Genomic DNA, 11,648 nt, shown 5'->3' with positions numbered 1-11,648 from the left:
GGAACCATATTCACCCAGTGGGTCGTAAAGGACATATATTGTCCTTGGCTATAGTTACAGCTCCACACATCAGCGCTGGCGTGAACTGTTCCAAACACTGAAAGGCTCAAGGACTGACCCATCTGCTCAACATACGTGTGCAGGGCTGGTGCAGCTTTTTTAGAGAAGTAATAAAGGCTTGGGACTCTACACCTTGGCTGGGTACAAGCCATTAGCCCTTTGAAAGGTGCAGAGTCAGCGACATGGAAAGAGAGGGATTGTAGTAACAGCAACTTGGCCAGGTGCATCTTCAGCTTCTGCGCAGTTGAATGAGTGAACACATACTGTTGTCTCTTTGCAATGACTTAGGTAATTGATTGCTGGTGAAACACGTGACGAGGAGGAACATCAGGAGCCATAGACAAAGGAAAGGAATGACAGCTTCATTCTGCTAAGGTTGAGGAGCTCTGACTGCTGGAGAAGGGGTGCGGGCCGATAGAAGATGCAGCAGTTGCTGTTCCATGAGTTGACGCCAGACCATGTCCCTTCGAACTGCTATACTTCTGTTGGACGTGGCCAAAGAGGCGTGGGAACAACAACCCACACTGAACAAAAGTGTTGTTGAGTACGTCACCCAGATGCAAGGATGGATGGAAACAGTGTTACCTTTGGTTAGGGAGCATATGGAGGCAGCGCAGCGAGCCCAGAGTAGGGTCGATAATCGTCAGGCTCGGGTTTGGAACTTTAACCCGGGTGATTGGGTATTGGTTCTGGTACCAACCATAGACAGTTAGTTCCTAGCTAGGTGTCACGGGCCCTACGAGGTACTTGAAAAATTGGAGAGGTAGATTACAAGGTACACCAGCCACGGAGGCGAAAGCCGTAGCAGATGTACCATTTGAATCTGCTCAAACCATGGAAAGATAGGTAAACCTGTACTAAAGACAGCCCGTAACCAGGGTTTCTAGAGAAAGCGGTTTCGGCCCCTCTGTCTGAAGCAAGGGAAGCGGCTGCCACAGTGAAAATTGCTGACAGCCTCTCCTCTAAACAGGCTAAGGAAGCCAGGGAGTTCATTAGTCGGAACACAGATGTGTTCTCGGACCTCCTTGGACGCACTTCCATAATCCGGCATAACATTATCATTGAGCCTCAGGCAAAAGTCCGGTTAAAACCATACTGGGTATCCGAGGCTTGGCGATAAGCCATTGCGGAGGAAGTGCAGCTAATACTGCAGCTAGACGTCATTGAGAAGTCCAAAACTGAATGGACCAGTCTGATAGTCTTAATACCCAGGCCGGATGGGACATTACAGTTCTGTAACGATTTTCGCAAACTAAACAAAATCTCTAAGTTTGATGCATATCCCATGCCTCGGGTGGATGAGCTTATTGAGAGGTTAGGCCAAGCTCGGTATTTTTCTGTTTTGGACCTCACCAAAGGGTACTGGCAGGTACCCTTGACAGCAGCTGATAAAGAAAAAACTGCCTTCATCACGCCAGAAGGGCTATACCAATATAAGGTGTTACCCTTTGGTCTGCATGGCGCCCCTGCCACTTTTCGATGGCTCATGGACATAGTACTTCGTCCACATTGTCAGTACGCTTCGGCTTACCTGGACGATATTGTTATAGTACCGACTGGGAAAGTCATCTACCAAAAGTGCAGGCTGTAGTGGACTCCCTTAGGAAGGCTGGACTGACCGCTAACCCAAAAAAAGATTAGAGGAGTACCTGGGGTATGTCACTGGACGCGGTGTCATCAAACCCCAAGTAAATAAAATAGAGGCGATTCGGAATTGGCCCCGATCTGTCACTACTAGGCAAATAAAGTCGTTCCTGGGAATGGTGGGCTATTATATGAGGTTCGTTCCCCATTTTGCTACTTTAGCGGCTCCGTTGACAGGGCTCCTGAAGGGACGGAAGTCTGTGAAGGTCCGCTGGAATGACCGGGCGGAAGAGGCTTTTTTCCGCATTGGAGTCTGTCCTGTGCGGGTCACATGTTTTGGTGACACCCGACATAAAGAGGGAGTTTGTGGTACAGACCGATGCCTCTGAAGTAGGCCTTGGAGATGTACTCTCTCAGGAAATCAATGGGGAGGAACATCCTGTTGTTTTCCTGAGCCGCAAACTTACCCCAGCCGAGACTAGGTACAGTATATTGGAGAGAGAGTGCCTGGCCATCAAGTGGGCACTCGAGTCTCTCCGCTATTATCTGCTGGGGAGAAAGTTCTGTCTGGTGACCGACCACTCCCCTCTCAAGTTCATGAGCCAAACCAAAGAGAGGAATGTTCGGGTCACCAGATGGTTCTTGTCGTTACAGAACTTCAAGTTCTCAGTGGAACACAGGACAGGCCGCTTATAGGGAAATGCGGATGCCCTATCCCAGGTACACTGTCTGGCAAGTGTTTACCCCCTCAGGATTGAACAAAGGGGAAGGTATGTAGAAAGGTGCAAGGGTCTGTCATTGATGGAAGGTATGTGTCACTGAGGTTCCTGACCTTTGTGAAGTAAGAGCTGGTATTTTCAAGTGTCAGTGGCAGCTAGTGCTGGTTGACACGTTGCTATTTTAGTATGGCTGTAAGCTGATCCGGGCCGGCTCTTACTGGGAGTAGCCAAAGTGCTGGATAGGTGGCTTCTCCCCACGCTCCAGGCCGGGTCTTTACTGGCCTATATCAAACACAGCCAGCAGTCTCAGCTGGGTGTGGATTACTCCTCTCTGACAGTGGAGCGTTGTCAGTCCCTGTGTGTTTTGGGATCTGAAAACTTGTTCAGTGCAAAAGGACTGGGAGCCGCATGCTGAGAAACAGACCCCTAAAGCCTGCTGTGGACCACAGGTGGAGAAACTGCAAACCAGGTGAAGGTTTTTGTTCTGTGGACTTTTCATGGTGTGAACAAACACCTAGACTGCAAAATGTCACTTTTTGTTTTTCCTTATGTGTGAATAAAACACTTAACTGCTTAAAGGGGTTATCCGAGTTAATGAAAAAAAAAACTCTTAAAACCCATCAGGATATACATACAGGATATAATTTGGTTAAGCTAGATTTCATCAAGTTAAAATCCATATGTCCACCTTTTCATGGTTCAGTTATTGCTTTGTTTACATCCTGAAGTACATGCTGAGGGGGCGTATAACAACAAGGCCTGAGCTCTGCCTCATGAATATTTCTGGGCGTGAACAACCTGACCTTTCCCTCACCCTGCTCTGCACTTTGCATAAAAAAACACACCATCACCTCCTAGCTCACACTGGCAGAAGATCTTCCTGCACATTGCAGCTGGAGCTGCTTGCCGGATCCGCCGATCAGTGTGACAACTGACAGCATTTGTAGATGGATCCGGGTGCGGACCCGTCTACAAATGCATTGCAAGGACGGATCCGTCTACAAATGCATTGCAAGAACGGATCCGTCTATCCGCTTGTCATGCGGATGTACGGATCCCTCTGGCAGTCTTTTTCACAGTTTTCATGGTCTGCTCATGCGCAGACCAGAAGGACGGATCCGTCCTTCAGTTGTTTTGCAATGCCGGATTCGGCAGGCAGTTCCATCGTCGGAGCTGCCTGCTGGATCCGCCGATCAGTGTGACAACTGACAGCATTTGTAGACGGATCGGGGTGCGGATCCGTCTACAAATGCAGTGCAAGAACGGATCCGTCTACAAATGCAGTGCAAGAACGGATCCGTCTACAAATGCATACACAGACCAGAAGGACGGATTCGTCCTTCAGTTGTTTTGCAATGCCGGATCCGGTAGGCAGTTCCGTCATTGGAGCTGCCTGCCGGATCCGCCGATCAGTGTGACAACTGACAGCATTTGTAGATGGATCCGGGTGCGGACCCGTCTACAAATGCATTGCAAGAACGGATCCGTCTATCCGCTTGTCATGCGGATGAATGGATCCGTGTGGCAGTCTTTTTCACAGTTTTCATGGTCTGCTCATGGGCAGACCGGAAGGACGGATCCATCCTTCAGTTCTTTTGCAATGCCGGATCCGGCAGGCAGTTCCGTCGTCAGAACTGCTCGCCGGATCACTATGCTGCAAGTGTGAAAGTAGACTTAGTCCTGTGACCTCTCGCCGTGCTGCGCCGGAGCTCCGCCCCCGTCCCCATTATAGTCAATGGGGACGGAACGGCAGTCCAGCGGCACGGCCAAATAGTGACAGGGCGGATCCGACAGGGTGAACAGCCTGTCGGATACGTCCTGCCACTAGTGTGAAAATACACTTACGCTAGTGTGAAATGTACCATTAGCAGTATCTGTATCTAAGCAATATCTATATTATTCAAATATATATTCAATATAGATATTGCTTAGATAAATATATGTATTGGTGGCAGATATGGATTATGTATAGCTGAATCCAAAAATATGATTGACATTTATTTATTTTTTCCCAGGGGGTGTTCAATGTGTAATGTCTACTAGTGGGGGGGGGGGGGGAGAAAGGCCTGTAAGAACAGGGAACAGGCCTGTAAGAACAGGGAACAGGCCTGTAAGAACAGGGAACAGGGCTGTAAGAACGATCCATGTGTACAAACTGGCACCTCTAGCCCAGTGAGTGCAGGAGCGATAACATACCCTGCTGCTGGAGAAGAGGTCGCCTCGGCTCTGGTATGTACTGCGCATGAGCGATCGCATACCAGAGCCGAGGCAGTGTAAGAAGAGCTGGAGGGGGGAGGGCACCAGAGGCTCTGACGTTTCGTTTACAGAGCCTGCCACTCCCTCAAGCAGGGAAAAGCCTGTAAACGAGACGTCAGCACCAGAGCCGGCTTGCTGACGTCAGGGGTCACATGACCCAGAATTAAACTGGCCAAACGGGGAAAGATAGCTTATAGAAGTGATTTAAAGAAACTTTCAGTGAACTAGAATAAGAGTAATTAGAATAAATTTATTTAAGTCGGATAACCCCTTTAAGACACCACTCATATAGGGTGTCACAGCACATTGCTCCGTGCACGCGCAGTGCCCCAACTTGGGACTGAGTAAGAGGACCGACCAAGCTGCTTTTTCCATCTCCCGGTTCCTAAAATCAATTCAGTTTGGTGTATCAGAGTTTGGTCTGTCACTGTGAAGGCAGTTGAAGGTACCCGGCCTAAATTTTTTTTCACAAAAGGCAATCCCACCCTGATATGGGACGTAACAGGGATTAAACTGATGAGAATAGTACTACAGAAAATAGCACTCATATCGGGTGTGACAGTAAATTGCACGGCGCAGACGCAGTGACCGTGGCATGGATTCAAACAAAGGGGAGGGAGACAGCGTTTTTTTTAACCATCTCCCCGTTCGAAAAATCAATTTAATAAATGGACCCCAGATTAGGGACGTAACAGGGATTAAACTGATGAGAAGAGAGAACTACAGAAAATACCACTCATATCGGGTGTGACAGTAAATTGCACGGCGCAGACGCAGTGACCGTGGCGTGGATTCAAACAAAGGGGAGGGAGACAGCGTTTTTTTTAACCATCTCCCCGTTCGAAAAATCTATTTAATAAATGGACCCCAGAATGGGGACGTAACAGGGATTAAACTGATGAGAAGAGAGAACTACAGAAAATACCACTCATATCGGGTGGGACAGTAAATTGCACGGCACAGACGCAGTGACCGTGGATTCAAACAAAGGGGAGGGAGTCAGCGTTTTTTTAACCATCTCCCCGTTCGAAAAATCTATTCAATTCACCTTTCCGGGACCCTTGGTGTTGTACGTGGCTGGGTGGAGGAAGAAACCTTCAATGACATCAATGGGACATGGCTAGCTTGGTATCCAACCTTGTACAAATGGGGAGTTTGCGGTTGGGCAAATGGACTGCTTGCGGTTGTTTGCGGTGCATTAAAAGGGGAGTTTGTTCTGTCAATGTCTGTGAAGCGGGCGTAACCCTTACACTACCTGATCGATACAACATCATACCTGATCGTATACACACACTGGATGTTTTAAACCACGTTGTTCAAAAAAAAATTGGATTGTTAGGTGATTTATGCTCTTTATGGATTAAAATCCAACTCTGCGTCAACTATGTAATTTTACATAGGAGTTTTGCCATGGATCCCCCTCCGGCATGCCACAGTCCAGGTGTTAATCCCCTTGAAACAACTTTTCCATAACTACTGTGGCTAGAAAGAGTCCCTGTGAGTTTTAAAATTCGCCTGCCTATTGATGTCTATGGCGGTTCGCCCATTTCGCCCGTTCGCGAACATTTGCAGAAATTCGCGTTCCACGTTCGCGAACGGAAAATTTTATGTTCGCGACATCTCTAGTCACAATCTCAGGTACCCTTTGCTCAGGGGGCATGGATTAATTAGCTAACTAGAGTGTGACACTTTGAGCCTAGAATATTGAACCTTTTCACAATATTCTAATTTTAAGTTGCATTAATGCAACTCCTTTTAAGTTGCATTACTGAAATAAATGAACTTTTACACAATATTCAAATTTTTCAAGTTTCACCTATATATAATTAACCAGATACATGAGGATAGGTCACCAATAGAGTTGAGCGAACACCTGGATCCGATCCAAACTTCGTCCCGAACCCGAACCCCATTGAAGTCAATGGGGACCCAAACTTTTGGGCACTAAAAAGGCTGTAAAACAGCCCAGGAAAGAGCTAGAGGGCTGCAAAAGGCAGCAACATGTAGGTAAATCCCCTGCAAACAAATGTGGATAGGGAAATGAATTAAAATAAAAATTTAAAAAATAAAAATGAACCAATATCAATTGGACAGAGGTCCCATAGCAGAGAATCTGGCTTCACGTCACCCACCACTGGAACAGGCCACTGTCACACATTTAGGCCCAGGCACCCAGGCAGAGGAGAGAGGTCCCGTAACAGAGAATCTGGCCTTATGTCAGCGCAGAATCTGTCTTCATGTCATAGCAGAGAATCAGGCTTCACGTCACCCACCACTGGAACAGGCCACTGTCACACATTTAGGCCCAGGCACCCAGGCAGAGGAGAGAGGTCCCGTAACAGAGAATCTGGCCTTATGTCAGCGCAGAATCTGTATTCATGTCATAGCAGAGAATCAGGCTTCACGTCACCCACCACTGGAACAGGCCACTGTCACACATTTAGGCCCAGGCACCCAGGCAGAGGAGAGAGGTCCCGTAACAGAGAATCTGGCCTTATGTCAGCGCAGAATCTGTATTCATGTCATAGCAGAGAATCAGGCTTCACGTCACCCACCACTGGAACAGGCCACTGTCACACATTTAGGCCCAGGCACCCAGGCAGAGGAGAGAGGTCCCGTAACAGAGAATCTGGCCTTATGTCAGCGCAGAATCTGTATTCATGTCATAGCAGAGAATCAGGCTTCACGTCACCCACCACTGGAACAGGCCACTGTCACACATTTAGGCCCCGGCACCCAGACAGAGGAGAGCGGTCCCGTAACAGAGAATCTGGCCTTATGTCAGCGCAAAATCTGTCTTCATGTCATAGCAGAGAATCAGGCTTCACGTCACCCACCACTGGAACAGGCCACTGTCACACATTTAGGCCCAGGCACCCAGGCAGAGGAGAGAGGTCCCGTAACACAGAATCTGGCCTTATGTCAGTGCAGAATCTGTATTCATGTCATAGCAGAGAATCAGGCTTCACATCACCCACCACTGGAACAGGCCACTGTCACACATTTAGGCCCAGGCACCCAGGTAGAGGAGAGAGGTCCCGTAACAGAGAATCTGGCCTTATGTCAGCGCAGAATCTGTCTTCATGTCATAGCAGAGAATCAGGCTTCACGTCACCCACCACTGGAACAGGCCACTGTCACACATTTAGGCCCAGGCACCCAGGCAGAGGAGAGAGGTCCCGTAACAGAGAATCTGGCCTTATGTCAGCGCAGAATCTGTATTCATGTCATAACAGAGAATCAGGCTTCACGTCACCCACCACTGGGACAGGCCACTGTCACACATTTAGGCCCCGGCACCCAGACAGAGGAGAGCGGTCCCGTAACAGAGAATCTGGCCTTATGTCAGCGCAGAATCTGTCTTCATGTCATAGCAGAGAATCAGGCTTCACGTCACCCACCACTGGAACAGGCCACTGTCACACATTTAGGCCCAGGCACCCAGGCAGAGGAGAGAGGTCCCGTAACAGAGAATCTGGCCTTATGTCAGCGCAGAATCTGTATTCATGTCATAACAGAGAATCAGGCTTCACGTCACCCACCACTGGAACAGGCCACTGTCACACATTTAGGCCCAGGCACCCAGGCAGAGGAGAGAGGTCCCGTAACAGAGAATCTGGCCTTATGTCAGCGCAGAATCTGTATTCATGTCATAACAGAGAATCAGGCTTCACGTCACCCACCACTGGAACAGGCCACTGTCACACATTTAGGCCCCGGCACCCAGACAGAGGAGAGCGGTCCCGTAACAGAGAATCTGGCCTTATGTCAGCGCAGAATCTGTCTTCATGTCATAGCAGAGAATCAGGCTTCACGTCACCCACCACTGGAACAGGCCACTGTCACACATTTAGGCACAGGCACCCAGGCAGAGGAGAGAGGTCCTGTAACAGAGAATCTGGCCTTATGTCAGCGCAGAATCTGTATTCATGTCATAGCAGAGAATCAGGCTTCACGTCACCCACCACTGGAACAGGCCACTGTCACACATTTAGGCCCCGGCACCCAGACAGAGGAGAGCGGTCCCGTAACAGAGAATCTGGCCTTATGTCAGCGCAGAATCTGTCTTCATGTCATAGCAGAGAATCAGGCTTCACGTCACCCACCACTGGAACAGGCCACTGTCACACATTTAGGCCCAGGCACCCAGGCAGAGGAGAGAGGTCCCGTAACAGAGAATCTGGCCTTATGTCAGCGCAGAATCTGTATTCATGTCATAGCAGAGAATCAGGCTTCACGTCACCCACCACTGGAACAGGCCACTGTCACACATTTAGGCCCCGGCACCCAGACAGAGGAGAGCGGTCCCGTAACAGAGAATCTGGCCTTATGTCAGCGCAAAATCTGTCTTCATGTCATAGCAGAGAATCAGGCTTCACGTCACCCACCACTGGAACAGGCCACTGTCACACATTTAGGCCCAGGCACCCAGGTAGAGGAGAGAGGTCCCGTAACAGAGAATCTGGCCTTATGTCAGCGCAGAATCTGTATTCATGTCATAACAGAGAATCAGGCTTCACGTCACCCACCACTGGAACAGGCCACTGTCACACATTTAGGCCCCGGCACCCAGACAGAGGAGAGCGGTCCCGTAACAGAGAATCTGGCCTTATGTCAGCGCAGAATCTGTCTTCATGTCATAGCAGAGAATCAGGCTTCACGTCACCCACCACTGGAACAGGCCACTGTCACACATTTAGGCACAGGCACCCAGGCAGAGGAGAGAGGTCCTGTAACAGAGAATCTGGCCTTATGTCAGCGCAGAATCTGTATTCATGTCATAGCAGAGAATCAGGCTTCACGTCACCCACCACTGGAACAGGCCACTGTCACACATTTAGGCCCAGGCACCCAGGTAGAGGAGAGAGGTCCCGTAACAGAGAATCTGGCCTTATGTCAGCGCAGAATCTGTCTTCATGTCATAGCAGAGAATCAGGCTTCACGTCACCCACCACTGGAACAGGCCACTCTCACACATTTAGGCCCCGGCACCCAGACAGAGGAGAGCGGTCCCGTAACAGAGAATCTGGCCTTATGTCAGCGCAGAATCTATCTTCATGTCATAGCAGAGAATCAGGCTTCACGTCACCCACCACTGGAACAGGCCACTGTCACACATTTAGGCCCAGGCACCCAGGCAGAGGAGAGAGGTCCCGTAACAGAGAATCTGGCCTTATGTCAGCGCAGAATCTGTCTTCATGTCATAGCAGAGAATCAGGCTTCACGTCACCCACCACTGGAACAGGCCACTGTCACACATTTAGGCCCCGGCACCCAGACAGAGGAGAGGTTCATTCAACTTTGGGTTCCCCCCCAATATAATGGTAAAATGAAATAAAAAATAGTATTGAATGAGGAAGTGCCCTGGAGTAGAATAATATATTGTTAAGGGGAGGTAGTTAATATCTAATCTGCACAAGGGATGGACAGGTCCTGTGGGATCCATGCCTGGTTCATTTTTATGAACGTCAGCTTGTCCACATTGGCTGTAGACAGACGGCTGCGTTTGTCTGTAATGATGCCCCCTGCCGTGCTGAATACACGTTCAGACAAAACGCTGGCCGCCGGGCAGGCCAGCACCTCCAAGGCATAAAAGGCTAGCTCTGGCCACGTGGACAATTTGGAGACCCAGAAGTTGAATGGGGCCGAACCATCAGTCAGTACGTGGAGGGGTGTGCACAGGTACTGTTCCACCATGTTAGTGAAATGTTGCCTCCTGCTAACACATTCCGTATCAGGTGGTGGTGCAGTTAGCTGTGGCGTGGTGACAAAACTTTTCCACATCTCTGCCATGCTAACCCTGCCCTCAGAGGAGCTGGCCGTGACACAGCTGCGTTGGCGACCTCTTGCTCCTCCTCTGCCTTCGCCTTGGGCTTCCACTGGTTCCCCTGTGACATTTGGGAATGCTCTCAGTAGCGCGTCTACCAACGTGCGCTTGTACTCGCGCATCTTCCTATCACGCTCCAGTGTAGGAAGTAAGGTGGGCACATTGTCTTTGTACCGGGGATCCAGCAGGGTGGCAACCCAGTATTCCGCACACGTTAAAATGTGGGCAACTCTGCTGTCGTTGCGCAGGCACTGCAGCATGTAGTCGCTCATGTGTGCCAGGCTGCCCAGAGGTAAGGACAAGCTGTCCTCCTCATCCTCGTCCTCCTCGTCCTCCAGTAGTGGGCCCTGTCTGGCCACATTTGTACCTGGCCTCTGGTGTTGCAAAAAACCTCCCTCTGAGTCACTTTGAAGAGACTGGCCTGAAAGTGCTAAAAATTACCCCTCTTCCTCCTCTTCCTCCTGGGCCACCTCCTCTTCCATCATCGCCCTAAGTGTTTTCTCAAGGAGACATAGAAGTGGTATTGTAACGCTGATAACGGCGTCATCGCCACTGGCCATGTTGGTGGAGTACTCGAAACAGCGCAACAGGGCACACAGGTCTCGCATGGAGGCCCAGTCATTGGTGGTGAAGTGTGTCTGATCCGCAGTGCGACTGACCCGTGCGTGCTGCAGCTGAAACTCCACTATGGCCTGCTGCTGCTCGCACAGTCTGTCCAGCATATGCAAGGTGGAGTTCCACCTGGTGGGTACGTCGCATATGAGGCGGTGAGCGGGAAGGCCGAAGTTACGCTGTAGCGCAGACAGGCTAGCAGCGGCAGGGTGTGAACGCCGGAAGCACGAACAGACGGCCCGCCCTTTATGCAGCAGCTCTGACATGTCGGGGTAGTTGCGAATGAACTTCTGCACCACCAAATTCAGCACATGCGCCAGGCAAGGGATGTGCGTCAAACCGGCTAGTCCCAGAGCTGCAACGAGATTTCGCCCATTATCGCACACCACCAGGCCGGGCTTGAGGCTCACCGGCAGCAACCACTCGTCGGTCTGTTGTTCTATACCCCGCCACAACTCCTGTGCGGTGTGGGGCCTGTCCCCCAAACATATGAGTTTCAGAATGGCCTGCTGACGTTTACCCCGTGCTGTGCTGAAGTTGGTGGTGAAGGTGTGTGGCTGACTGGATGAGCAGGTGGAAGAAGAGGAGGA

Source organism: Bufo bufo, chromosome 4 (assembly GCF_905171765.1).
Source record: "Bufo bufo chromosome 4, aBufBuf1.1, whole genome shotgun sequence".
Taxonomy (NCBI): domain Eukaryota; kingdom Metazoa; phylum Chordata; class Amphibia; order Anura; family Bufonidae; genus Bufo; species Bufo bufo.
Note: the sequence above shows the minus strand (reverse complement) of the source record.